Below are 27,149 nucleotides of genomic sequence, written 5' to 3' on the forward strand. Positions count from 1 at the left end.
GATACACCTAATCTCGTTTATTTATAAGAATTACCGAAACATTTTAAAATCGTTATTCGTGCGTTGGTACTTCTTTCTCAGATAAGATAAATAATAAAGAAAATATTACGAAAGTGGGAGTTCGCTAGGAGCCGGATTTACTTCGAACCTAATCCAATCCATGTAGCTTATTCGCGAATATTCAAGCTTTTAAAACTCTCTCTTTACCTGCTAATTACACGAAACGGGGAATTATCAGATGAAACTGCGAAAACGCCTGATACAAGCCGGATTTATTAATCCAAACACCTCGCTTGTTTATAACGATCATTGAACTACTTTGAAACTTCCACCTTTCCCGTTAATCGCATAAAGCACGAAATTATGCAGATGAAACTGCAAAATGGCAATAAGTCGATCGCTGGACTTATTATTATGCCGGATTTGCATGAAAACTTCCATTTCTCAGTGTATTAGTAACCAAATACGTTTCCGATCGTTAACGTTCACGTAGTTAGCCGAGTACCGGAGAAGCTAAATCCGGTGTACCCAGGTTCCATCCTTTCCGCCAAATCCGGGAGTTTCAGCCGACGTTGGTAACTTCAGAAATTCGTCGAATTACCAACAACCACGTAATTTCACTCCTCCTTCCTCCGAATAAGAGTAGCTGTACGTGCATGGAATAATCTGACCAGCTATCGCGATTCGAATCGTCGCACCAACTCCACAACGAAACACACTTTTGCATTTTCCACGTGAATTCGCATCACGAGCAGCGCGATCAAGCTACTTAGTTGTCGGGTTAGAAAAGATCATGATCAACGTCGGTGTTCGTGGCTCATTATAGGACGCGTCGAGGTCACTGACACTTAACTGTCCCTTGATGGACGCTATCGAAGATGGAACACGATTTCCGGTCTGTCTAACAGCTGAGTATACACCGTACGCGCCGCTGTCAATTCCAATGTGTCTGATTTCGAATGTACGAGTTACTGTGAGGGATGTAACAGTGGCGTAACGACGATGGAGCTGCAAAGTAGATTATAAGTTGATTCAGATGGAATTGGTTCTATGGACGTTGGCTGATGGTGGTTGATACATTTGCAGCTTCTTAGATTTGCATTGGTTTGCGAAAGTATTCCGACACTTGCGTACGTAGGAAACTTTTATGTCTTTTTTAATGCATACAGTTGGATATTAAACGTATAGTTGATTAACGCATGAAAGGAGGAAGTGATTGTCTTAGCTTCCGGGAGGATGGGATGTGATGTTGCCAGCTAATATCCGAGCAATATTTAATATTTCAGGATGGTCTAATTTTCTATGTTCTTCTATCTTTTGACAGACTTAAGCAGCTTTAATCTTCCATTAACTTCGCTATAAATATTACCCAAGCTTACTTATTGATAAATATTAACCAATTTACCACCAAATACAAACATTAGTGCACTAAGACCGCCCTTAGCAAATTCTTAATATTTTACCAATCGATAGCCGATTAATCGGTTTTTTGTCGCCAATGCTTACCGATTGATAGCCTATTAATCGGCTTTTTGTCGCCGACAATCTTTCTCATTATTTGAGCAGTAATTTGTTATTTAGTACTAAGATACCGTGCTCAGTTGCGTCAGTTACGTTGCTTTGTAAGCTCCCACAGTTTTATACCAATTTGAGAAACGTACCGTTCGCGATGAACAAAAAGAATGGTATTGGAGAGTCTAAACCGAAACAGAGCCGGCACCAGGGAGAAGATACCGCCTGAGATACCGGTAGGACGTGCGTATGCTGTTGAATCGGTTGGTGAAGTGTTAACACTTTGACTGCCACGCCGAAATCACACGTTTCGCTCTGGACGCCACGGGAGTATTTCTATTATTCAAAGCATGTAATGGCAAAATAATAATAAATTGACGATGTAAGACAGCATTCTTCCCCATTGGACCGTTTATCTCATTGATGGTAACGAGTGATCACCGTGGTAACACGATTATGGCAAAGTCGAATTATCCTTCAACGCAGTCAATTTCACTGGGATATTCGATTCTTCCACAGTTGAAGCACGTTTTCTTTTCCATCTAAAGAAATACGATCGATTTCTATGTCATCCAATCGTTTAACACTTTGACTGCCACGCCGAAATCACACGTTTCGCTCAGGACGCCACGGGAGTATTTTTATTATTCAAAGCATGTAATGGCAAAATAATAATAAATTGACGATCTAAGACAACATTCTTCCCCAATGGACCGTTTTTCTTATTAATGGTCACGGGTGATCACCGTGGCAACACGATTATGGCAAAGTCGAATTATCCTTCAACGCAGTCAATTTCACTGGAATATTCGATTGTTCCACAGTTGAAGCACGTTTTCTTTTCCATCTAAAGAAATACGATCGATTTGTATGTCATCCAATCGTTTAACACTTTGACTGCCACGCCGAAATCACACGTTTCGTTCAGGATGCCACGGGAGTATTTTTATTATTCAAAGCATATAATGGTAAAATAATAATAAATTGACGATGTAAGACAACATTCTTCCCCAATGGACCGTTTATCTTATTGGTGGTCACCGGTGACCACCGTGGCGCCTTGGTAACAGTTGATAGCGACGTATTATAACAAGGCTTCGTTTATTTCAACAGACCATTCGCATTTGTTATTTCGTCGTAAGCAAAACGTGCAGAATATATTGTTGAAACGTGTAAAAGATATTAGTAAACGGTATTTGCTCATTCTATATATAATAGCAAGGTATGTTCACACTTCTAACTTCGATTATACGATTATAAAGCGGCATTTACTATTATTTTCTAAGGTGTGTTTATAATAATATTCGTAGATTAGTCCTCAAAGATGTGGATGCAAACACAGTGCTCCGTTAGATGCACGATTTGTTCTCATTTCTTCTTATTGGTGTTCTAGTAAAAATGTTTAATCGTTCAATGGGGCATTTTTTGTTTCAAAGTATCTTCTATTTATCGGTTATATTCAAAATGTCTTAACTGTCAATTTTCATTCAATTTTTACAATTGTAAGAAGTTCAAACGCCGTGGCAGTCAAAGTGTTAATCGTATTATAGTTGTGCAACAAATAGAAGGAGGATCTAATCGTTTTAGCTTGCGGGAGGCTGGGATACCATTCTGGGAATACCAGAGGAATATTTACCGCTTCAGGATGGTCTAATTTTCTATTCTCTTCTACCTTTTGACAGACTTTAGATCTTCCATTAACTTCGCTATAAATATTACCTCAGTTTACTTATTGACAAATATTACCCAATTTACCATCAAACACAAACATTAGTGGACTAAGCCCGCTCTTAGGAAATTCTTAGTCAGCCTTTCGTGTTATCTAACCATGTTATAAGTACTTACACTCCTGAATCAATTCCAAACGATAGTCCCTTCACATACAATAAATGGCAATAACGTTTCGATGCTTTGTATCGTGACTCGATCGACGATAGTCGGATTAAAGTCGATCAACACCTTCTCGAACGCGATATCAAGTCTTCTCCAGCCTTACATTAAGTTCGACGATTCTTCAAAGGGCTGATCCGATCGATGCTTTTATCGTGAGTCGCGAGGAATTTTATTTCACGGATTAATCTCTGCGACGACCTGTGAATCAACAAGGTGTGCCTCTTTGTAAAAATGTCACGCTCGATCGAAAGGCGATCGTGATTCACGATCCTCTGTTGAATCAGTGCGGTGACATCGCACGTGACACGTGCATCTCGATCGCGGTATCATCGACCTGCGGTCTAGGATCCAGAAGATTAAGCGGTTTCGCTAGAATAAAATTTTGCTGTATAAACAGAGGCAAACATTCCACGTATTCTGATATCATTTCCTTTCTTCGAAGTCTTAGTTAAGGTCTTACGCATCGATCTTACTGTTGCAGGTTACCGCAATGTGTAATACATAATAATTTAACATCGTAGCAGTACGTTATGAGAAAGTACAATTTACACACACACACACATATATATAGGGATTACAATAGCTTGAAATACACTGGGATGCACTCAATTTGCAGCAATGTAACTTATTCGTATTTGGAACTGAAGGAAGCTGGCATGGCAGATGAAGTTTGAATTTCGTGAGAAGCATCCGTATATTTTCCGGAGAATCGTACGAACAAAAGATTGAAACTCGCTTCAACGAGTTTGATAGTTCTGCTATTGAATATTTCATCGAAACTTTCAAAACGTTTGAAGCTCGCAAAAAAATCCCTGAAAATGGTGAAATACTTTGAAGCACAGAAAATGAGAAATTGTAATCATGAATAATCATGCGTCGGAACTGAAAGAGAAAAATTTACCGAATTTTGGGTAAATCGGACTAACGCAAGTAGCGAAGCGTATCGCAGCAAACATCGGAACGTTTGCTACGAGCAGATGTCCACGAGGCAAAGGAAAATTCGTTTTCACGAGATAATTCGCTTCAGCAGGGACGGCTTTACGAAATGAAAATTCGATTCCGGGAAACGTCGTTCGCGCGGCCATTTCACGTTTTTTTTTCTTTTCTCTTTTTTCATCTTGACGTCGCGAGTCTCGCGAAGCCCGCTCAAACTGGCTGACGAGCGCTAATTAACTCGCAATGCCATGCAGCCCCGACTAATTGGGCTTGTTCTATAATTAACCATGGCCAACTTTAATCGGTCTGGCTTTTCGTTCCGCGCTATCACCGAAACGAAACGTTTCGAACCGATAAAATTCAAACGCGAAATTTCGTACGATGTACACGTCGTTGTATAAAGTTTGAGAAAGACAGGTCAGCTCCTCATCTACGTTGAACCTGTAGAACCGTTTGTTCCAACCATCTTTCCGGTTCCTAATGAACGTCTATATGGGACGAGCAATCTGTGTTAATTAACCGTGTCCTGCGTGATCGGGGCATCGATGATGTTGCCAAAGAGATTAAAGCATCTCTGGTATGACGATGGAAAGAAAGAGAGAGAAAATTTTTCTTTTAATGATTCATCGAGCGTTGGCATTGATGGATTTTCCCAGTTTTCTAAAAAATGTTATTAGAAATTTGATTGGTAATTAAATGGAGATTAAAGTTACTTTATTATTATTATCGAAAATATGGTAATTATTACTTTGATATGGCTATCGATCTCTGCGAAAGTAACTTTATTGCCTATATTTTACGGTTTTTCCAGCGCTGTTCATACTCGCTAGTAGAAATATAAAAATTCAACCGAAGAGATTGAAGTATCTCCGGAATGGAACGAGGAACGTTCCTCTAATGATTCATCGATTAATTACGTTCTAAAGTATTTTGTCTGTGCTCTCTGTCTGCTCATTGCCAATTAAATGGAAATTACGGTGGAGTTATTTTAACATTACTATTGAAAATTGTTACCTTTAAGTGTCCGTCGTCCTTTGGAAAAGATAATTGAAAAATAATTCACCTCGTGATTTTCAAGCATCGTCCTTTCAAATTGCCAATGACTTTTTAAACGAACTGACCAATGCAAGTACGAAAGATTCATTGATACATACTACGTTTCTAATTAAAATATCGCATCAAAGTAAACATTTTTCTCAAACGTGGGGAACGTTACAATGTCGCAGGATTTCTAGGTTTTAAACACTGCCAACTAAATCTATGCATAGTCATGTCGCTTCTTTATCGGTCAATTGCCGATACGATCGAGAGAAGAATTAAAGACGGCCGATTAAGCTCACAGCGAATCGTTCGACAGGAGAAAGTGTGTCAGAGTGTCGAATCCTTTTTGAGAAATTTTCAATGGTCTCGGAAGATTGGAACAGCGACTAACCACGAAGAGAAGGCAGCTATTTACGACGATTTCTGCGGAACACGAGGACGCAGCTTGCAGCCAAAGGCGGTCGTGCAGAAGTGATAAAAGAGAAGAGGAAAAAGAAACCAGCGCGAAACAAGAGAGATAAAGGGCTGGCAATAAGTATCGAACGAAAGACGATCGAGAGAAAGGTTGAAGAAGGCGGACAGGGTGGGAAGAGTATCGCAATAAAAAGCCGAGAGAAAAACTGATCGGAAAGGTTAAACGCTGACGGCGGATAGACGCGACCAGACGGCGTTCCCATAAACATAACCCATGCAACCGACGTAAAACATAAAACTGGCTGAAAGAATGATGGTCGACGTAGGACGAGCACAATGGTACCCATTCAAGTAAGTTTACGCGGCATCGTTTAAGCGTCGTTATCACAATACGGCGAACCTTCGTGCCCTGTGTTCCACCCAACGTCGGACTTGACTGACGTATAGACGTGCCACGGGTAGAGGAAAGTCGATGACGAAAGGCAAGTGTCGTTTGTGGATCGCATTAGGAAATTCATTGGCTTTCATTTTTATCTACGCGTTTATGGCTAATTTTAGAGTGAAAATGTACAGAATTCGGAGGACACGTAAAGATATGGAAAATGTGCAAGATATTAACTTAATGCAACCCACTTTCCAAGAATTCCTTCACGTTCTTCCGAATGTCGCGGCAAATATTTCTTTCCAACGTCGTCTTCGTACCGGCGAAACTAGATAATTACCGTTTCCAATCAATTAGCACGTCGAAGTTATGCTACAATTTACAGACGCGTGATAAATCTTGTGGAAATTAAGTTTCTTTCTGTCGTTGGTCGTGTCACGTAGGAGACACAAGAAATCGCGAAATTGACAGATCACCGGTGATCCTTGCGTCACAGTTCAAACGTTCCACAAATAAGATAAAGAATTGAACTTTAGACATAGCGATCAAATTTATTGTACGAATCCAACAGAGTGACGGTTCAGAGTGTTAGAACAGAGAGAATGTCGAGAGCTGATTTTAGGAAAGTTTGTCCGAAAAGTGTCTTTCTTTCGCAAACGTGTCTTTTACAACAGTGCAGCTTCGTACAAACGTGAAACCAAGTCTGTGAAATGTCGCGGTGTTTATCTCAACAGAACAAAATGGATCGTACGTATATACAACAAAAAATGTTGTGCTTCTATTATTTCCTCATAAAACGAAAGAAACTTTTCGGACAACATAAAACGCTCATTCTCGCTCATTGCTATTTAACGGGTAGAATAAATTTCAGGCCTCGTTTGTTCGGTCGTGTCCACGAGAATATGAAACTGCATAAAGGTAAGTGGACGTATCCAGGTGAAAGCAAATCGTAATAATATCAACGTACGTGAATCAGGAATTTCGCTATTGCAATTGCCACGAGTCATAATCGGAATAGTCTGGTCTATGTGACATTTAAAGGTGCTTAGTATATATAAAATACGAGCTACGCCTTCTATATCGGAAAGATATAAAAAACCAGAGTAAAAGAAGCCTTTATTGGTGTTAACACTTTGACTGCCACGCCGAAATCACACGTTTCGCTCTGGACGCCACGGGAGTATTTTTATTATTCAAAGCATATAATGGCAAAATAATAATAAACTGACGATAGACAACATTCTTCCCCAATGGACCGTTTATCTTATTGGTGGTCACGGGTGATCACCGTGGCAACACGATTATGGCAAAATCGAATTATCCTTCAACGCAGTCGATTTCACTGGGATATTCGATTGTTCCACAGTTGAAGCACGTTTTCTTTTCCATCTAAAGAAATACGATCGATTTCTACGTCATCCAATTGTTTATCACTTTGACTGCCACGCCGAAATCACACGTTTCGCTCAGGACGCCACGGGAGTATTTTTATTATTCAAAGCATTTAACGGCAAAATAATAATAAATTGACGATGTAAGACAACATTCTTCCCCAATGGACCGTTTTTCTTATTAATGGTAACGAGTGATCACCGTGGTAACACGATTACGGGAAAGTCGAATTATCCTTCAACGCAGTCGATTTCACTAGAATATTCGATTGTTCCACAGTTGAAGCACGTTTTCTTTTCCATCTAAAGAAATACGATCAATTTCTATGTCATCCAATCGTATAACACTTTGATTGCTACGCCGAAATCACACGTCTCGCTCAGGACGCCACGGGAGTATTTTTATTATTCAGAGCATATAATAGCAAAATAATAAATTGACGATGTAAGACAACATTCTTCCCCAATGGACCGTTTATCTTATTGGTGGTCACGGGTGACCCACGGTGGCGCCTTGGTAACAGTTGACAGCGATATATTAAAACAAGGCTCCGTTTATTTTAACAAACCATTCGCATTTGTTATTTCGTCGTAAGCAAAACGTGCAGAATATATCGTTGAAAAGTGTAGAAGATATTATTAAACAGTATTTGCTCATTTTATATATAATAGCAAGGTATGTTCACACTTCTAACTTCGATTATACGATTATAAATAATTTTACTATTATTTTCTAAGGTGTGTTTATAATAATATTAATTAGATTAATCCTCAAAGATATGGATGCAAACACAGTGCACAGTTAAATGCAAAATTTGTTCTCTTTTATTATATTGATGTTCTAATAGAAATGTTAAATCGTTCAATGGGGCACTTTTTATTTCAAAGTGTCTTCTATTTATCGGGTATATTCAAAATGCCCTAACTGTCAATTTTCATTGAATTTTTACAACTGTAAGTAGTTCAAGCGCTGCGGTCACCAATGACCCACTGTGACGTCAGAGGAGAAACCGTGGCCGGTCATATATGACCCAATGTGGCAGTCAAAGTGTTAATACAACGATCTTTGAGACGTGGCGTCTGTTCTGAAAAGCAGATAGTCTGTCAGGTTCAATAATTACGAATTGAATATCGCTTATACGTAATTGCAAAGACATTATTCGTAAAACGTTGCGCATAATCCCATTTTACATCGAAGAAGCGAACGATTCGGATTCAGTACGCTTCGATACGAGGTTATTGTCTGCGAGCCAAAGTACGTAATTCACCGAGGAAGAGAAGAATACAAAATGAACGCGAATAGAAGAAGACATTATCCCCTCTGGTGCGATTTATACACACCGATGCTGAAAATTCATGGCGGTTGCTCGATAATCCGACGATCCAGTCCTATCGATACACTTGCGTAATTAGCTAGTATTGCACGAGTTCCATCAATCTCGTTCAACATGTACGTTGCACGGCTCGACCACACGCATCGTGCACCTCTAGTCACGTTTACAATCTCTGTAACATTGTACCTCACCGATACACGCTGCGTCCTCTTCATTGTCGCAATAATTTCTAATTAACCAACGTTGAGCCGCGATCCACGTTCAAACTTGGACTATCCCCTTTAGAATCATCATAGACCGAAATACGAAATAAATCAGGTTAGATTGCTGCAGAGAGAGAGAGGCGGATATCCCAGCGTGATATCAAATACACCGACGTTTAGTTTCTATAGGGTGGTGTTCAAACCCATAATGGCTCATAATTGCACAGTCGGCGGCCGATTGAATCCTATTAATTTCGGTCGTCGTTGTAGCTCCCTGCCGCTATCATTATCAACGTTGTTCCCTGGCTGAACGTCGTGCTCCCTTGAAAATACCGTGGTCAGTCCGCGCTAGTACCGCGTAATTAACGTAGTTACCGGTCAGCTTAATTATCGTTCGATCGAGATGGAAAACTTCGAAGTACAAAGCTTCTGTGTGTGTAATAGAAGCAAGAAGTTTCGACAGCTGCTTTTATTTCCAGGTAATAGAGTGCAACGTTACTGACTCTGGATGACGATATGGAAATTGTAGAGAGGAAGGAGAGAAAAGAGAGATTGAAACGCAGGCAGAAGCGCGAGGATTACGAGTGGCGTGTAAAAATTGACAAAGTTTAGAATTTGTTTAACAAACGAATAGGAAATGGAAAGACGATATTAACGTAGCTGTTGACTTTATCTCGGCGTTTTTCGAAGGAAAGCTTTTACACAACAGCGACGATACGCGCTACATGCAAAAGCTTTTCCGCTGAAATATCGCGTAGCCATCTTGGCTAGATCTCTTAAAACGAACAATTTCTCTTCGATCAGTAAAATATAGAATCTGCGTGAAACGTACCGTAGAATTTTTCAAGCCAATTAACGACTGTAGAAGCTTTAAGAAATATTTCTTTACGGAATTCGGTATTCTGAAATTACGATGACGGTGCAGACCCTTAAGAATTTAGCAAATAGAAACGAATTTAGGAAAGATAAGCCTGTTTTTTTGTACACGAGGATACTCGCTTCAAAATTATCTATGTTTGCAAAGTGACAAAATATCTGTAGCTCGAAGAAGGCGAGTAGATTAAATTGGAAAGAATTTACACGATGTAACAGTGTAGTTCGTGTTTGATTTTTTGATGGAACGAAGAAGTCCGTTTTCCATGGCTTCAGCTCGCTTTAATACAGGTCACAGTGGCAAAAAGAAGAACCGGCCAGGCCCGAGTCCAGGCCAGCACAGCGAGACATGTGTTACGTGTTAACTCGGCTTTCTCGGCGACCAGTTGCATCAGCCGGAGGAAACGACGAGATTGCCAGTCCCTCTGGCTTCAGCCTGCACAGTCAATTAACACTTGCTGCTTTTTTCATCCTTCTTTTGCATATTCCTTTTTGTCCCCTTTCGCCTCTCTCGTTCGTTCGTTCGTCGATGAGCAATGTGACTTTCGTAGCGAATCGGTATCGATTCGCTTTGATTATTACGCCAACAGAAAGAGAGTGCAGTTTGATTGAAAATTCTTAAAAATTCATATACGTTTTTTTTTATTTTTCTCTCTTCTATAATATCTTCTATATATATGCTTTTAAGTATCGCTTCCCTATTTCTTATTCTGTAACACATTGCTTTGATATTACATTATCGCGTCGCTAATAAGCAATTTCTTTGTACCAGTTACCAGTTCCTGTTCCTCTTATCAAACTCAAAAATATGTACATAGCGATTAACCGCAATTACTTTATCTTCTAAACTGTAATTTCCTTATCTTCTTACGGACAAGAAAAGATCCTTTTACAGTGGGTTAATGTGAGTTTCTTGTTGGAAGAGATGCCAGTAAATTTACAGTAAAAGTAAAAGAAGAAAATGCTGTAGAATTTTCCATAAGATCTGCGCCTCGTTCAAAATCTGATACCATTGCGAGTCTTACAGCTGAAAAAAGCACACTTCTGCTGCTCCAATACTTGAAAGCTTCGAAACGTCACTTGAAAAACGTTACTTGGATGCAATGACTCAGAGGCACGCTATTACCTGTTATTTCCTCCGATCGTCCCTCAATCAGAGACATATTTCATCCTTATCGTCGACCATAATCGCGCCGGTTTGAAAATTCACACGATACAAGACAAACGAACTTCCAACGCGATGAAATATCGAGAGGAGGGATTTTATCTGCATTGGTTCGATCCAATGGCTCCATGAAAACTGCGTTTGCAACGACAAATGCCGACTCTTGTGAAACATCAGATAAAAATGTATTTAACTACTTCGTATTATCGCAAATTTCTCTGAAATTAGCAATTCGATAAAATAAAAAGATGGCTATATCGAACGTGAAAAACGAAAAGCGCCCGAGGCGAACGTTCATTCGGGTCACGCGCGTTGCACGAATTAGCGTCGACGAATAGTCATTAGCGTGAACTTTTAACAAGCGTTTCGAGCAGATGCGAGCATTCAGCAGCAAAACTTGCAACAAAGAACGCCTGAATCCGGGCGCAGCCTGTACGCTTCGACATCTGCAACCGCGACTTTTTCTCGTCCGAACAGTTTGCAACTCAACCCTGTTGCTAATTGTTCTACGAAAGCTTCCATGCATCGTGCACAAAGGATATTATTTATTCGCCTATTTGTTTATGGTGTACAGAGATTGTACATAGTGAGAATCTTGCAAAGTAAACGTCTGAGCTTTGAACGTTGATTTCAACATTCATCACTTTCAACGTTAACACTGGGACTACCACACCACTCAAATTCACTGGTTTTACAATTTTATTTTAAAATTTCTACTTCATGTTATATTTTTCTCCCGCGATGATGTAATGACTTTCGCAACGATAACTAAAAGGACAATATAATGAATTTTATTTTGCTTTTATGTATTAAAACTGGAAATAATTTTGTATCGAGGCTACTTATACCAATGCCAATCAAAATGAATGGTACTTCTCAAAGCATAAAAGGCTCCTGCAAAATGTTTATCGAACCCCAATTAACCAGTTTTCTCGTTTTCTACTACTTCCCACACGTTTTTACAATTTTTACTGCGTATCACTCAATATGAAGATATCCGGATCGATCGCTAGATGCTAACACTACAACTACCACATCAGTTAAATTGACTGGTTTTACAATTTTATTTTCAAGTTCCTACTTAATCAATTCCTAATATAATGAATTTTATTTTGTTTTTTATGTATTCGAACTGAAAATAATTTTGCATCGAGGCTACTTATACCAATACCAGTCAAAATGTAAAAGGGTTTTGCAGTCTGTTTATCGAACCCCAATAAACCAGTTTCCTCGTTTTGTACATCTTCCCACACGTTTTAAAAATTTTCACTGCGTATTATTCGATACGACGATATCAGTTATCAGGAAAATTCCGGATCGATCGCTGGATCGCTAGATGCTAACACTAGAAATACCACAGCAGTCAAAATGACTGATTCTACAATTTTATAAATGTGTCAACCCTCGTTTAGGAATCATGGTCCCAGATGGATTAAAAATACCAAAAATAATTAATTATTTAATTTAATTAAATAATAATAATACCAATCATAACATGGAATTCCTCCCGACAGTAATAAATTAATAAATATACAAATATTCTATTATTACGTATTTTTTAAAGGCCAATCATTTTCACTGGTTTTGGTAGAAATAGCTTCGTGTAAACTATCGTTAGTTCTAGTGTTAGTCGGTTGGAAAATTCAGAGAAAAATTCCACTGTCATTCGTGAAATATATCGAATAAACGAGACCACGGAACGACAGCTAAATATCGGAAAATCCAGCTGTATAAATGCGGAGATTAATTAAAATCGTGGTTGCAAAATGTAAAATAGTCGCGGAGATTGATTTTGCAAAAGCGAAGATTGGTGAAACGGCAATCTCAAAGAGTACGTTTACTCAAAAGCGGTATTTTCTAAAGACTTTGTATTCTTAAGCGTTGAACGAGCTTCGAAGAAGGCCACGAGAAAACAGAAGATAATGTGTGTTGCAAAAGAATCGATTACCTCATCTCCGAAACTTCTTCCTTGTCTGTCGTATAATTAAATTCGTGTCCACGTACCTCGAGTATTTGACCTAGAAAAAGAAGATAAAAATTCTTTTTATTCCATATTACGATAGCATTCCTATCATCATAGTCGTTCTATCGAATTTTCATAAAACGATGGAATGACGTGTATGTAAAGCTAAATAATTTCACTATTCCCTTGTTACTCGAATGTTTGTGTTGAGGTTATCAGATGTATATAAATACAAAGGAACGCGTGCATAAATTGTAAGGTAGAAAATATATTTTAAATAGTGAAGCTTTTTTTTTATTATTTTATTTTGGTTTTTTACAATTTGTCCTTATGGACATTTGGTAAAGTGTTATATCTTATTGGTGAAAAAGAAAATAAAATAAAAATAAATATAGCATGTGGGTGGCTACCCCCAGCGGGGTGCCAGCTTCGTTTTTTCTAAGTTACAGTGAAGTGTAAATACAAATAGGAATATAATCGTGCTGATCCAGATCCGCACGCTAGCAGTGTTACCCTATGACTGAAAACCTGGAGCCATCGTCGCCTGTCTACAGTTTATGGTTTGCCTTCGACCCAGTCTTTTGTCTATACACTGTCGATGGCTTCGGTGCTTGAGAAAACTAAAAGACCGGATGTAGAGTTTTCTTAGAAGCGATGACCACTTCAACACTGATAATCTGCTAAACAATAACTTCATAGATAGAACAAAAGTTCGCTCTGCTACCATTCCATGTACCGTCCAAATCATACGACATGCTTAATTTCCATATGTAATATCTAAATAAAAAATTAGCCAAAAACTTGAAAACTTGGGAATTAAAGTTTGCTGTGCAATTAAATCCCTGTTATTTGCCATAGCACGAAACTTTCGCTTTTGTCATTAGGTGGCATTGACAAAATCCACAATCACTTAGTTGCCAACTCAACAGATTTAAAGATAGATATATCGTCGTTTTTTCTTGTTTGCGTTTATTTTACAATCAATTCTCGTTAGAGAATTTTAAGTAAATTTACCTGGCGTGGTTAATAAGCGTTTATAGTATGTTTGATTCTATTTGAATCTAGTGCTTAGACCCGAGGTGTAATGTCTTTTTAGCCTGCGGATCTGTTCCGACGTGTCGAGTAGTTGAGTAATTAGTAATTATCGCCGTTTGACGACAAATATTCGCATACCAATAGCTCCATGTGAGCATTGTCAGATTCGTTGCAAAAGCCTACCAGTACAATCGCAATAGTCACGCCTCGTTAAAATTCCGACGAAATTTCAAAAGATTTCGTATAAAGCGCATAATAGGCGCATACGTAAAATGTTTCTACAGGTGTCGGAATATTTTCGCGAACCACGGTATATCGCAGCCGATACTTCAGAAATTCCACTTTATTAGAAACGATCGCCTAGATATAGGGTTTTCGTCCGTGCTATAGGAACTAAGCCCTACAGTGTGCCATATACCAAAGCTATTAATCAACGTGAACTATGGACTCGGAAATGCGTGTAACTTGGTCTATAGATAACTATGAATAACTATGTGCATGAATAACTGGAATCGCTATAGAATCGCTATAAATAAACACGTAAGTTTCTTGGCAATCAGTTTAGCGATAGTCGTGGAAATTCCAGCGTTTGGAGATAAAACGTACGCGAAAGTTTTTGATAAGGATGAGTCACGTTAATTTACTTCGACGATTCGTGCAGTGACGCAATGCAGTGGAATTGGTCGGCTCGTGCGAGTACATTCGATTGGAACAATCCAGCTGCGCAAGATTAAGCGTTTGGATATCAGTGGTCTAATTTAAGTCACTTTGAAGCGGCTGCCTAAATAGCGTGTGGTGAGATCAATTATTTACATATTCAGTACACCGATAGACACAAACGAACTGCAGTCCATCCTAACGGTACTTTCAAACGAAATTAATCGAGAAATCTTGCATCGGTCGCGAATGATTTCAAAAATCGGACAAATTTTAGTATCACACGCATATCTGGCTCTGCTTCAGAGACTTGCAACTTTCCGACTATCGTATTATAGTATGTTTGATTCTATTTGAATCTAGTGCTTAGGCCCGAGGTGTAATGTCTTTTTAGCCTGCGGATCTGTTCCGACGTGTCGAGTAGTTGAGTAATTAGTAATTATCGCCGTTTGACGACAAATATTCGCATACCAATAGCTCCATGTGAGCATTGTCAGATTCGTTGCAAAAGCCTACCAGTACAATCGCAATAGTCACGCCTCGTTAAAATTCCGACGAAATTTCATAATAGGCGCATACGTAAAATGTTCCTACAGGCGTCGGAATATTTTCGCGAACCACGGTATATCGCAGCCGATACTTCAGAACAGTTCCGACGTATCGAACAGTTTCACTCAGTCCATCGCTGGAAAATCCGAGATCTCGCGTTGTATGAGCTCCAACACGCAGCTCCAAGAAATAATAAACGTAAAATCCCGTTTATTTCGTAAGAGAAAGAAATTCGACGAACTTCACCAAACGTGCGAAAGCAGGAAGATGCAAGCGGTGAGGAAAGTAAGGAAAAAAGATGAAATATCGATCGAGTCGTCGGAACTACGGTGCACTTTGCATAATTTTGACATTCCTAAATTAAACATACTCCGACATAATCTGCCCAGAGGCAAGTCCTTTTTTTCTCTCGACACAGAAGCGTTAATGGTCTTCCACTTTCCCCGAAGTGCGATTAACCCACGAAACACAGGCTGCATAGTGTTTGGAGTGGCGTGGTCGCGCGTTTAAAAGCTCATCCTATCCGACAATAGGAATTCCAGCTCCTCATTCGTCAAGCCAACCGCATTTTCGTCGCTCAGCCGCAGCAACGTCAGCTTCTAGGAAGCGTTCGAATGTGGAGCATTAAAATTCAACGGGGCATCAAGAATGTAAAACGTAAGCGACCTTTCCGGCTAGTCGGCCTACAGAGAAAACTCTCTCTCTCTTTCTTTTTACACGGCGTTAAAGGTCTGCGAGAGACAGGAAACTCGCGTCCAATAGACGAGGAGGGGACCAAGCCTTCGTACAAGTTCTCGTCTCTTCCATCTCTACGGATTATCCTGGACTACCGGCCGATGTCCCTCCTCATTTGTCGTCCCTTTATGGCTCGTCAGTGATTCTCCATCGAAACTCGTCCAAGGAACTCGTCCCTCTTCCTTCTTCTGCTGTTCGTTCCACGATTTACGCAGCCCCATAATAGTAATCCTTTTGTGTCGTAAAGGTAAGATGATTTTTCAGGATCCGTTCTGGTTACGTGGCTTAACACGTTCACCGTATGGATTCGATTTTCGTTTATAATATGCCGACGAATAATTCTCATCGAACGGTTTCACAGAGGAATCGTGCGCAGTATATTCGAGTGGAATATCATTTTGTATGATAGCAGTGCCTTATATTAGGTTGTCCAAGAAGTTTAACACGTTGACTGCCGCGCGTGTTTTCAACGAAATCTCCTTCAGGCCATTTGATGGTTTTTTATGCCACCACAATTAGCAAAGGAATCAAATGGTTCCGAAAACTTCTTCTGGCAATTTCTGTTGTAAACGCTTCGACGGTTTACGAAATTGCAACAAGCAAGGGTGTGAATATTAGAAGATTTAAATTGTCTGAAAATACAAAAAAGTCCTTGTCTTCGACCGAGTTAGCATAATATCGCCGTTCGAAAAATGATTTCTGAAGAAGCATTAGACGCGCGTGCAAACTATGTTATGGAGATAAAAGACGTCGAACAGACCGATAAGACACGGGAGAATTTAAAGAAACTTATTGTCCGAATTGTCCGACCAACCTCAGCTTTGTATAGAATGCTTTAAAGTTTTACATAAATTTTTAAATAATTTTCTTAATAAACCATTTTCGTATTACTTTTATAACAATTCAATGGTTTTATTACTTCCTGCACGACGATCCTTCGCAAGTAGTCAAATGAGCGTCACCCGAATATGGGTGACACGGTAGTCAACGTATTAAAGTGATGAACAGCAATTTCTGTTTTATATTATTTTATTGATTTCTATCATTATGTTCGTGCATAATTCAATAAATTAATATAAAACAAACAAAATTGTGCAACATTATTTCCTTATAAAACGAAAGAAACTTTCCGGACAACCTAATACTTGCGAATAGGAAGAACGTGCGATGAATACATTTCTTAGGTCTTCCGATTTTGTCTCTTACAAAATCGCGATTTTTCATTCAACTCGCAAACATTACATTTGCACAGACACAATCAATTACTATAACGAGTACTTTACTTCGTTTCGTTTTACTTTTAAACAGAAAGCGTTTAATCTTACGTTTTAAACTTCCCATAGATGCATAAAGATTCGCAATGTGCGCATAACGTAAAAGCAGGTACCGTGCTGGCTGGTTGACCATTCGTGGTGAACGTGTCAGTCACGAAAGGAACGTACGCCGCTCTCTACTTTTCACCGTCTCTAAAAACACTTCGATAACGAGTCGTGACACGGTGTTGATCGGTCGTCAAACTTATATTAATAGGTAAAACTTAGTTCAAGTGAAACCGTACCATATACACACGATCAGATCGCACGAACTTGTAACGTGGTGCTTTTCGCTAGTTTTTACTTCGATCGCGAGTCGGTTGCGCTTTCGGATATTTAGACGATGGACAACGAAATTTCGTCGTAGATAAGCGGATCGAATATGTTAGGCTGGCGAATCGTGATTCAAGTTTATGCAAAGCGGTCACGCGAAATAGTAATCTGGCTGGTGAACACGGCCGCGTTATATAGGCGTTTTATACATCGGCGAGATATTCGAGCAAATCCGAGAAGAGCAACGCACGGCGCACAATTTTTCGGCGATCGAACGCTCGGTGAAAGTAGTCGAAAACGTTTCCACTGTGAGTAGAGTATGCGTGGCTGGATGCGAATTCGTGCAAACCGGTCACGCGAGCAGATAACGCGTTTGCTGGACACGCGCCGGATAAAAATTCAACGGCCAGGCGTAAAGTGCAACGCGCGATTACAACATTTACTGGCGTAATAATAAAAGCGTGCGTGAGTCGGTTACGTGGAGTGCGTTATCGCATAATACCGTTGGCCTGCTAATAGACTTAATCAAGAGTAATAGACCGTGCGTCTACCTATTAATAGAGCAACCGTTATGGCGTGTGCCGCGATCCACGATAATCCGATGACGTAGATCGTAGACGTTATGTACATCGTCTATTCCTCCTATCTCTTCTCGGTTTCTTCTTTTCCATTTTCTATTACAACGTTCACTGTTGGATGAAAGCTACGTGGCCTGGCTACGCGACCGAATACTTCTTCCTTAAAAATTCTCAATTTCTCAACGTATCTTGGAGACCATTGAGTGGGTGACGACGATCTGGCGTCATCGGTAGACGCGTTAACACTTTGGCTTTGATGGAGTGACTGACCCGAAACCAAACTCAACTAAACCCATCTAATTTCCTTTTGCCAGAAAGACACACATTACCTGCCAACTATCAACTTACACAATTCTATTCGCTACTACGATAATTACTTGTATCTGACAGTGGAATTGACGCGAGGACATGAAGGGTCATCGATTGAGCAGCAAACTTAGAATAAGCAAAAAATGCACCATTGCAAATCCACAAAATTTCTATAAAAATACGACTTGATCATTTCGATTACTCTGGTAGTTTTGGTATTAGATAGTTTGTTTTATTTAACACATTGTTGATTGGCAATTTTGCTGAGAATTTATCTCGTGTCATCGGCTATTATTTCGTAATTGGATGTGGAAGTAAAACAATATAAATGAACTTTGATAAATTATTGAGATATGTGCAATTTTGTGTGCTATACTAAATTGGCCGCGTAGTAGTGATACACGTATGTGAGTATGAGTGTATGGAAGAATGAGTGTGCACAGCGTCTCGAAAAATAGATGAATGCAACTGTTCCGTTATTAGTGTGGTATAGAAGATGGTGAGGCAAAGAGAGTGTTGAGACGCGTGCAAATGTATATCGACGAAGATCCTGTAAATCACATTAACACTTTGACTGCCACGCCGAAATCACACGTTTCGCTTAGTGCGCCACGGGAGTATTTTTATTAATCAGAGCATATAATAGCAAAATAATAATAAATTGATGATGTAAGACAATATTCCTCCTCAATGGGCCGTTTTTCTTATTGATGGTTACGGGTAATCACCGTTGCAACACGATTATGGGAAAGTCGAAGTATCCTTCAACGCGGTCGATTTCACTGGGATATTCGATTGTTCCACAGTTGAAGCACGTTTTCTTTTCCATCTAAAGAAATACGATCGATTTCTACGTCATCCAATCGTTTAACACTTTGACTGCCACGCCGAAATCACACGTTTCGCTCTGGACGCCACAGGAGTATTTTTATTATTCAGAGCATGTAATAACAAAATAATAATAAATTGATGATGTAAGACAATATTCTTCCCCAATGGACCGTTTATCTTATTGGTGGTCACGGGTGACCCACGGTGGCGCCTTGGTAACAGTTGACAGCGACGTATTATAACAAGGCTTCGTTTATTTCAACAGACCATTCGCATTCGTTATTTCGTCATAAGCAAAACGTGCAGAATATATTGTCGAAACGTGTAGGAGATATTAGTAAACGGTATTTGCTCATTTTATATATAATAGCAAGGTATGTGCACACCTCTAACTTCAATTATACGATTATAAAGCAGCATTTACGATTATTTTCTAAGGTATGTTTATAATAATGTTCGTAGATTAGTCCTCAAAGATATGGATGCAAACACAGTGCACAGTTAGATGCAAAATTTGTTCTCTTTTCTTTTATTGGTGTTCTAATAGAATCGTTCAATGGGGCACTTTTTATTTCAAAGTATCTTCTATTTATCGGGTATATTCAAAATGCCCTAATTGTCAATTTTCATACAATTTTTACAATTATAAGAAGTTCAAGCGCTCCGGTCACCAATGACCACCGTGGCGTCACAGGAGAAACCGTGGCAGGTCATATTTGACCAACGTGGCAGTCAAAGTGTTAAGGCCTTTGCATATTCAGCGAACATCGGCGGATGATTCATCCGCTGCAAATATAAAAGATGGGCGAGTATCTCTATCTGCACCAGCGCTTAACGGTTCAATTCATTTCAATAGTCCTTTAAATATCGATGACTGAGACAACGAGGAAGAATGTCGTCTGCGGTTGTTTTCTTGTACAAGTTCAGACTCGCCACTACCGCTTTATGAATCTGCCAATGAGTCATCCGTCTAATTCATCGAAAGTAGACACTGGCTCTAACTTGTTCGCTTTCGACGACATGCAGATGCATACGATCTTATCAGTTCTAGTTACGATCTTCTATCCTCGTTGATCAATTATTCATCGCGAATGGCATAATTTAAGAATGATTCGCGGGGGATCGGACGACCAAAAATGGCTCGTCTCGAGTCTCTTTCGATACAACCGCGGCGTTGGCTGGAATGCAATATTGTTGCGTCACCACGAGACGTGTCTTTCGCCTTGCAATCGCTCGATTATCCTGCGCGTGAACTACACTTCCACGACTATATCGTCGATTTAGGACGATTCAGACGATTCGAGAGAAGCTAGTTCGCAGTTTACGACTTCCTAAGGAGATAGGAATGATAGAAAAAAAGAGGAATATCGGGGATATTTATGATAAATATTCCCATCTAAACGGTAGTAATCTGGATATGATCATAAAACTTGGATATTAAAGCTATTAGAATTATTAGAATTGGATGTTAGATATTAGAATGATTGGATATTAAATGGGTCACGCGAGTTGCAGTTTCTCTGAAACGTGCATCTAGGGCACTTAAGCGTAGGTATGTTTGTGGAGAATCAAATGCTTTTAGGAATACAGCAGGAAACTATAAAGAGGCAGAAGCTTGTTTCTACAGTTCCAATTCCTTAGTTAACATCCACTGTTCAAGCATTTAACGTTCAAATACGAGAAGCTTGGAATCTTCAAACGCATGTAAGTACTTTGGTACTCGAAGACCTGACCAGAAGTCAGGTACTTAAGAATCGAGAATTTACGTACTCTCGACAATATATGGTAATGAAGTCGTGGGACAGATCAGGCGTCGAACGTTACATGCTTCGAGCATTAAAAATGGTCACTCGAGACATCATGCAAGTGATGTCATACGATGACGTTCGAGTCGTATGATGTCAACTTGAAATTGCTTCTTTCTCTGTGGCATATTCAAAAAATTGTTGCCTAACGTATCATCTTAAAGACAGGTTCTACGAACCTGCTATTCAAGCTACTTCTACTAAATTGTTCAAAATAATTACAGCATCTTACATGTCGTGGTCGTTGTGGTCGTCGTACATGTACAATGTTCATATATCGTATTCATCGATAAAAGAATCATTGAAAAAAAAAGAAAGAAAAAGGTGAACTTGATCGGTTAGGTTTCTCACAGGCTCATACATATAAGACACGCATTCTACGTTAGCCTACAGCTGCATCAATCTCGATTGCATCTTGCGTCTCAACTCTTGAATTTACTACCTAACACACAGCCGTATATAGCCTCCGCCAGCTGTACTTGCATTCTACCAAAGCACGATCAAACGGACTCAAATTCAATAGCCCGATAGCCCATCAAACACCCGGATACTAAGTATCGAAATAACCACTCAACCAGAATACCAAAACCGCTTACTGGCGAGATAGCAGACGCGATACGCCATAGGCATCTCCTTGTATCGTGTACTTACACGAGCAGCCAGCAGTCTAATCTACAAGCGAGCATCGAACGAAGCAAACAAGTATCTAAAGTCAACTTTTTCGAGGCACAAGCTGCTCCTTGGAAAAACAGGCTTGCTAAAAAAACTTCTTTTCGACGCCACCGATCGTTTGTGGCACGCTGTCGCCCGTGAGTCATCAGTTTCTCCACGCGAACCGCATTATATACCCGTCGTTCTACCTTAGTCAAACATCCGGCCGACTCTTCTCCTCTTTTATCCACTGTTCAGACGATGACCTCACTGGTATACCAAAGCACCGTCCTTGCTCCTCGCCCAAGCAACAACGACCAAATTCTTTTATATTTCACGTTGCTGGAAGATGTCGCCGATTCTCCTCCGTTGTTTCTTCGTGCTGCTGTTTGTTGGTTGGTGTTTCTTCGGCTTCTTCCTGCAACAGATGCTGCTTGCTATCGTTCCGTGTTCCTTGAAACCGCTGCTGGTTGTTACCCAAGATGCGTCCGTGTGTATTGAAAAAGATGCAGGTTGCTGTGCGATATCGCTGCATGTCTCTCGAAACCGCTGCTGGTTGTTGGTCAAGGTTCCTCCATGCTTGTTGAAAAAGTTTCTACTCGTTGTATTGCATGTTCGCCGAGAAAGTAGCTGGCTGTTGCCCAATCTTCCTCGTATCTCCTATCGTTTCTTTTATCAGTAACAAAAATTGCTTCCGCCGCTATTCGGCGAGATAAAGATGAAAGAAAAGTAGGAATCGAGCGGTAACATACGACGACGAAAACAAATTTGTACAGCTTGTCGACTATTTCACAATGCGCTTGCGTATGAACAGTTTGTTCCTCGTAAAGGAACAATCGTCGCTTCGGAAGCCGAGCAGAAACCAAATGTTACTCCCATGATGTTGCTCTATTACCTCGATCAGTTCCTTCGAACAAAACGTTTCTACGCTTGTACAAAGAATATTTGTTGGCGATCGTGCGAAACATGGTGCAACAACCAGCCAACAAAAAGACCCCGGTTATCCTCTCGATGAGGATGCGGCTTTTAACGATGACTCTAACACCGTCGTTGCGGTTTGCAGAAAAACGATGCCATCATCGGCCACGCAGCCGGTTTACATCAACCCCCAAAAATAACGCGCGGCCCGTTAAAAGGATAGCAGAACGAAGCTATATAACAAGCGGCGTGGATCGTCGGCTAAACTAGGGACGAGCGCGCCTCGGTTGATCACCACAGCCAGACCAAAATGGAATTACGGCCTGAAAGCAGCCCTGCTACGCTGTTCCACGTAGCTGTGCGCTGTGTGCTCGTGCCAGTCAAAGGGGAGTAAAAACACGCGGCGTATTCCGCTCGAATACGGAAGCTTTCTCTGCTAGCGAAAACGTGAGGAATTTAGGTTAGAACCAAGGGAACCGCGTCGCGCAATTTTCCACATCCTTGTAAACCAATTCAGATTTCATCGATTAGATACAACTTCTAACCAGCTTCTGGCAAACTACGAATTTCATCGACTTGTCAGCATTTTCGTCCACGTTCTATCAAATTTCAATTCCACTTATTCGCGAATTTGAGAAACTCCGCCTCTACCCTAACGACTATCGAACATTGTTGAGATTTGTGGACAGCCTAAGGATCTCTGTGATGGAAGAATTTCCACGCCGATAGAAGAGAGTTAAAGGACGCGGTTTGACGATGAGACACGCGGAGAATTCGGCAACAAAGGATGGTGGGTTGGGTTGGAAAGGGAAGGGAATGCACTTGTGCGACGAGTGCATCCACGCGGCTACACCGGTCCGAGAGACAAAAGCTTCTCGAGCCAGTGATTACGGTCGAAGCTCGGTATACCGGCAAAACACTTCAGATCTTTCGATTCTCCGTGAAACGAGGCAGGAAAGAACGGCTTAATTCGCGGCACGTTCATAAGTGTACGGTACGAAGGATAATTAAATTATCTCTAACGCGATTAGTCCGTCCGCGACGCGAGTTTCCGCGTTCCCGTTGGCAACTCACGGAATCGTCCGGTTACGACTCGACAACACGGACAATTTGCAACGACGTATGTAATTCAGGTACCACGACGCAGACCAGCTTCTGCTTCCATTTTGTAGCTTGGTTTCCCGAGTGATCTAAGAAACACTTTACTACGAATATTCCTCTTCTTAAAATTCCATCCTCCATACGGTTATCTAAATGATGGCGAGAATTGAGGATTAAATGGATTCGTTCGATGGATGAGGGGGACAATGAGATTTAGAATTATCGGTAATTTCCTTCGACAGACTATTTTAATCCTTTGCACTCTGATGTCGAGTGTGACTTGGAGCTTAGGAGCTCCTTTGTCGAGTTCCACCCTCTTTTGTGAAACGTGCGAAAAAAAGCAGGATCGCATCCTGGAAATTGTTTCAAGATATATCATATACTTAAAAATTAGAAAATACAGCAATAGTGCGAATAAAACTGCTATTTAACACTAGAACTACCACATCAGTCAAATTGGCTGGTTTTACAATTTTATTTTTAAATTCCTACTTCATGTTACATTTTTTTCCGCGATGATGCAATGAATTTCGCAACGATAACTAAAAGGTATATATAATGAATTTTATTTTGTTTTTACGTATTCAAAGTGAAAATAATTTTGTATCAAGGCTACTTATACCAATACCAGTCAAAATGTCAATTAACCAGTTTCCTCGTTTTCTAAAACTTTCCACGCGTTCTTACAATTTTCACTGCGTATCACTCCATATGACGATATTAGTTATCAGGAAAATTCTGAATTAGATGCCAATACTAGAAATACCACAGCAGTCAAAATGAATGGTTCTACAATTTTAAAAATATGTCCAGCCTCGTTTAGGGATCATAATCCCAGATGGATTAAAAATTCCAAAAATGTACTACATAACATGGGATTGCTTCTGTAAGAAAGTACTAAATCAAAAAATATACAAATATTCTATTATTACGTATTTTTAAAAACCAGTCATTTTCACTGATTTTGGTAGAAATAACTCGGTAGTTCTAGTGTTGAGTGAATTTCTTTCTTCCTTTATTTATTTAAATAGTCTTCTTTTTTATTTAAAGTGAATTTCAAATAAAACACTTAAACGCTTTGTTTGTTGAAATAAAATTCCAAGTGCAAAGGGTTAATAATAAGAGAATTTTTTTTCTTTTATTTATTTAAATTGTCTTATTTTTTATCTAAAGTGAATTTCAAATAAAACACTTAAACGCTTTGTTTGTTGAAATAAAATTCCAAGTGCAAAGGGTTAATAATAATAAGGGTTAATAATAAGTGAATTTCTTTCTTCCTTTATTTATTTAAATTGCCTTCTTTTTTATTTAAAGTGAATTTCAAATAAAACACTTAAACGCTTTGTTTGTTGAAATAAAATTCCAAGTGCAAAGGGTTAATAATGAGTGAATTTCTTTCTTCCTTTATTTATTTAAATTGCCTTCTTTTTTATTTAAAGTGAATTTCAAATAAAACACTCAAACGCTTTGTTTGTTGAAATAAAATTCCAAGTGCAAAGGGTTAATAATGAGTGAATTTCTTTCTTCCTTTATTTATTTAAATTGTCTTATTTTTTATTTAAAGTGAATTTCAAATAAAACACTTAAACGCTTTGTTTGTTGAAATAAAATTCCAAGTGCAAAGGGTTAAGAATGCTATTATGAAATATCACGTAGCGGAGTAGGTGAAAATTGCAATAACTTCAAAGAGACAGATGCTGAAGAGCGTCTACTTTATTTCATTTAAATTAATTCTAAACATTTCGTTCAAATAAAATCCTGAACACTATTGAACTAAATCAAAAATACTACAGATCCGGTGATGAGTCACGAAGGCGAAATTTGAGTAGCGAAATAAAAAAGAAGAAGAGAAGGGCTTTAGTTCGGGAACACCTACCTCGATGAGCTGAAAACCACCCAAATCTCATGCATCAACCTATAACCTCTTTTAACGACCAAGAAAGAAGATACGTCGGCCGTGTACGTATCTTCTCCAGTCAACACCCTGAGCCTTGGACACGATAATACGCACGCTTACCAGATTCACTCTAAGTCCGAGTGTGTAACACAATGTACCTCCAGCGAGGGAAGGTCTAGCCAAGTAACGAGCCTCTGGTGTTAGATTACACAGTAGAGTCCAGTGATCGTCAAACCGAAGCCGGAGGGTGGTTTTCGATTTTCTAACCAACGTAGACGTATCCATAAAAATAACTGATAGATCTATCCACAAAAATAGCTAACGAAGGTCCTTCCATAGAATTAACTTACACTCTCGGTTATCGTCAAACCAACGGCTGGCTATTCGATTTTCTAACTAAATTTATCGTATAGTAATTTTATCGATGAAAATAGCAAGCGAATGTATCTGTAAAATTAGTTTACACAGCGAAGCTCAGTGATCGTCGAAAGAAAAAGGTGGCTTTCGACTTCCTAACTGTAAATCTTCCCAAAAAAAGAACCAAAGAAAAAAGAAAATAGCAGTCAATGACACGCAGATGTTATCATGCACAGGTATCTGGATAGCTATTGCTGGCTGTTGACTACTATCGTTTCCATTGATCGATTTGTCGATCCGTAGCCAAAGGAGAGCTATCGTGGCACACCGTTAATCCACTCTCGTCCATTTTCCGCTGGTGAATCCAGTTACCTCGTGATGGATCTCTTTAAATCGCGCCAACAGATCGCAGCGAAAGAACAGAGGGAACCGCTGCGGCTGGAAACACGTGGAAATGCTTGTGGTTCGTCGAATTGTTCTTTATTTTGCCAATGCTACAGGCGACGATTTTCTGATTTTTCGATATAAACGTTGGAACTGCGTGATAGGATAATTTTCTTCCGTTTAGCGCTTCATTTTGCTGCCGCTAATCTCTTTTCGCATCATGCACGTTCGTTTATTTGATAAGATAGCTAGATTACGAAACTGATTACTCAATGTCGTATTTTACTTGGTGCTGCTTTTACACGATATGTAAATTATCGTTCAATTAGGATGAAGTAATTCGAAGTAATGTAAAGCGTAGATAACAAGTTATATGTACGTGAACATAGATCTTAGCATAAGATATCGCGTGATGTATTGTAATACACTTCAAATTTACGGACTTGTGGCATAGAAACTCCTACGCGTTCAACGGTTTAGCATTTTCCGCGATCCACTCCAAACTGGTGTAGCTGATCAAAAAACCCATTTGCATCCGCGTTGTACGCGAAACCTTGTGCGCTTAAATTTCGAGAAATTTTCCGATAGCCAAAAACAGAACTATACTAATCAACGTACTTTAGAGGTTCCTACGTACTCGGAAATTCTA

General features: G+C 39.6%; 1 protein-coding gene across 4 annotated transcripts in view; it reads right to left on the reverse strand.

Annotated features, from left to right (window-relative positions):
* The window catches only part of LOC132912766 (dystroglycan 1-like), a 115,686-nt gene that overhangs the window by 51,245 nt on the left and 37,292 nt on the right, over positions 1 to 27,149 (reverse strand). For 2 of the 4 annotated variants that reach the window (XM_060970473.1, XM_060970479.1), the window contains exon 2: positions 13,149 to 13,162. The exons of 1 other annotated variant lie outside the window; for it this stretch is intronic. The gene's annotated coding sequence lies outside the window, so the exon portion shown is untranslated. Of the gene's footprint in view, positions 1 to 13,092; positions 13,114 to 13,148; positions 13,163 to 27,149 lie in introns of those variants that run through there. One more of the 4 variants, XM_060970477.1, reaches the window with a different exon arrangement.

Source organism: Bombus pascuorum, chromosome 12, assembly GCF_905332965.1.
Source record: "Bombus pascuorum chromosome 12, iyBomPasc1.1, whole genome shotgun sequence".
Classification (NCBI taxonomy): Eukaryota; Metazoa; Arthropoda; class Insecta; order Hymenoptera; family Apidae; genus Bombus; species Bombus pascuorum.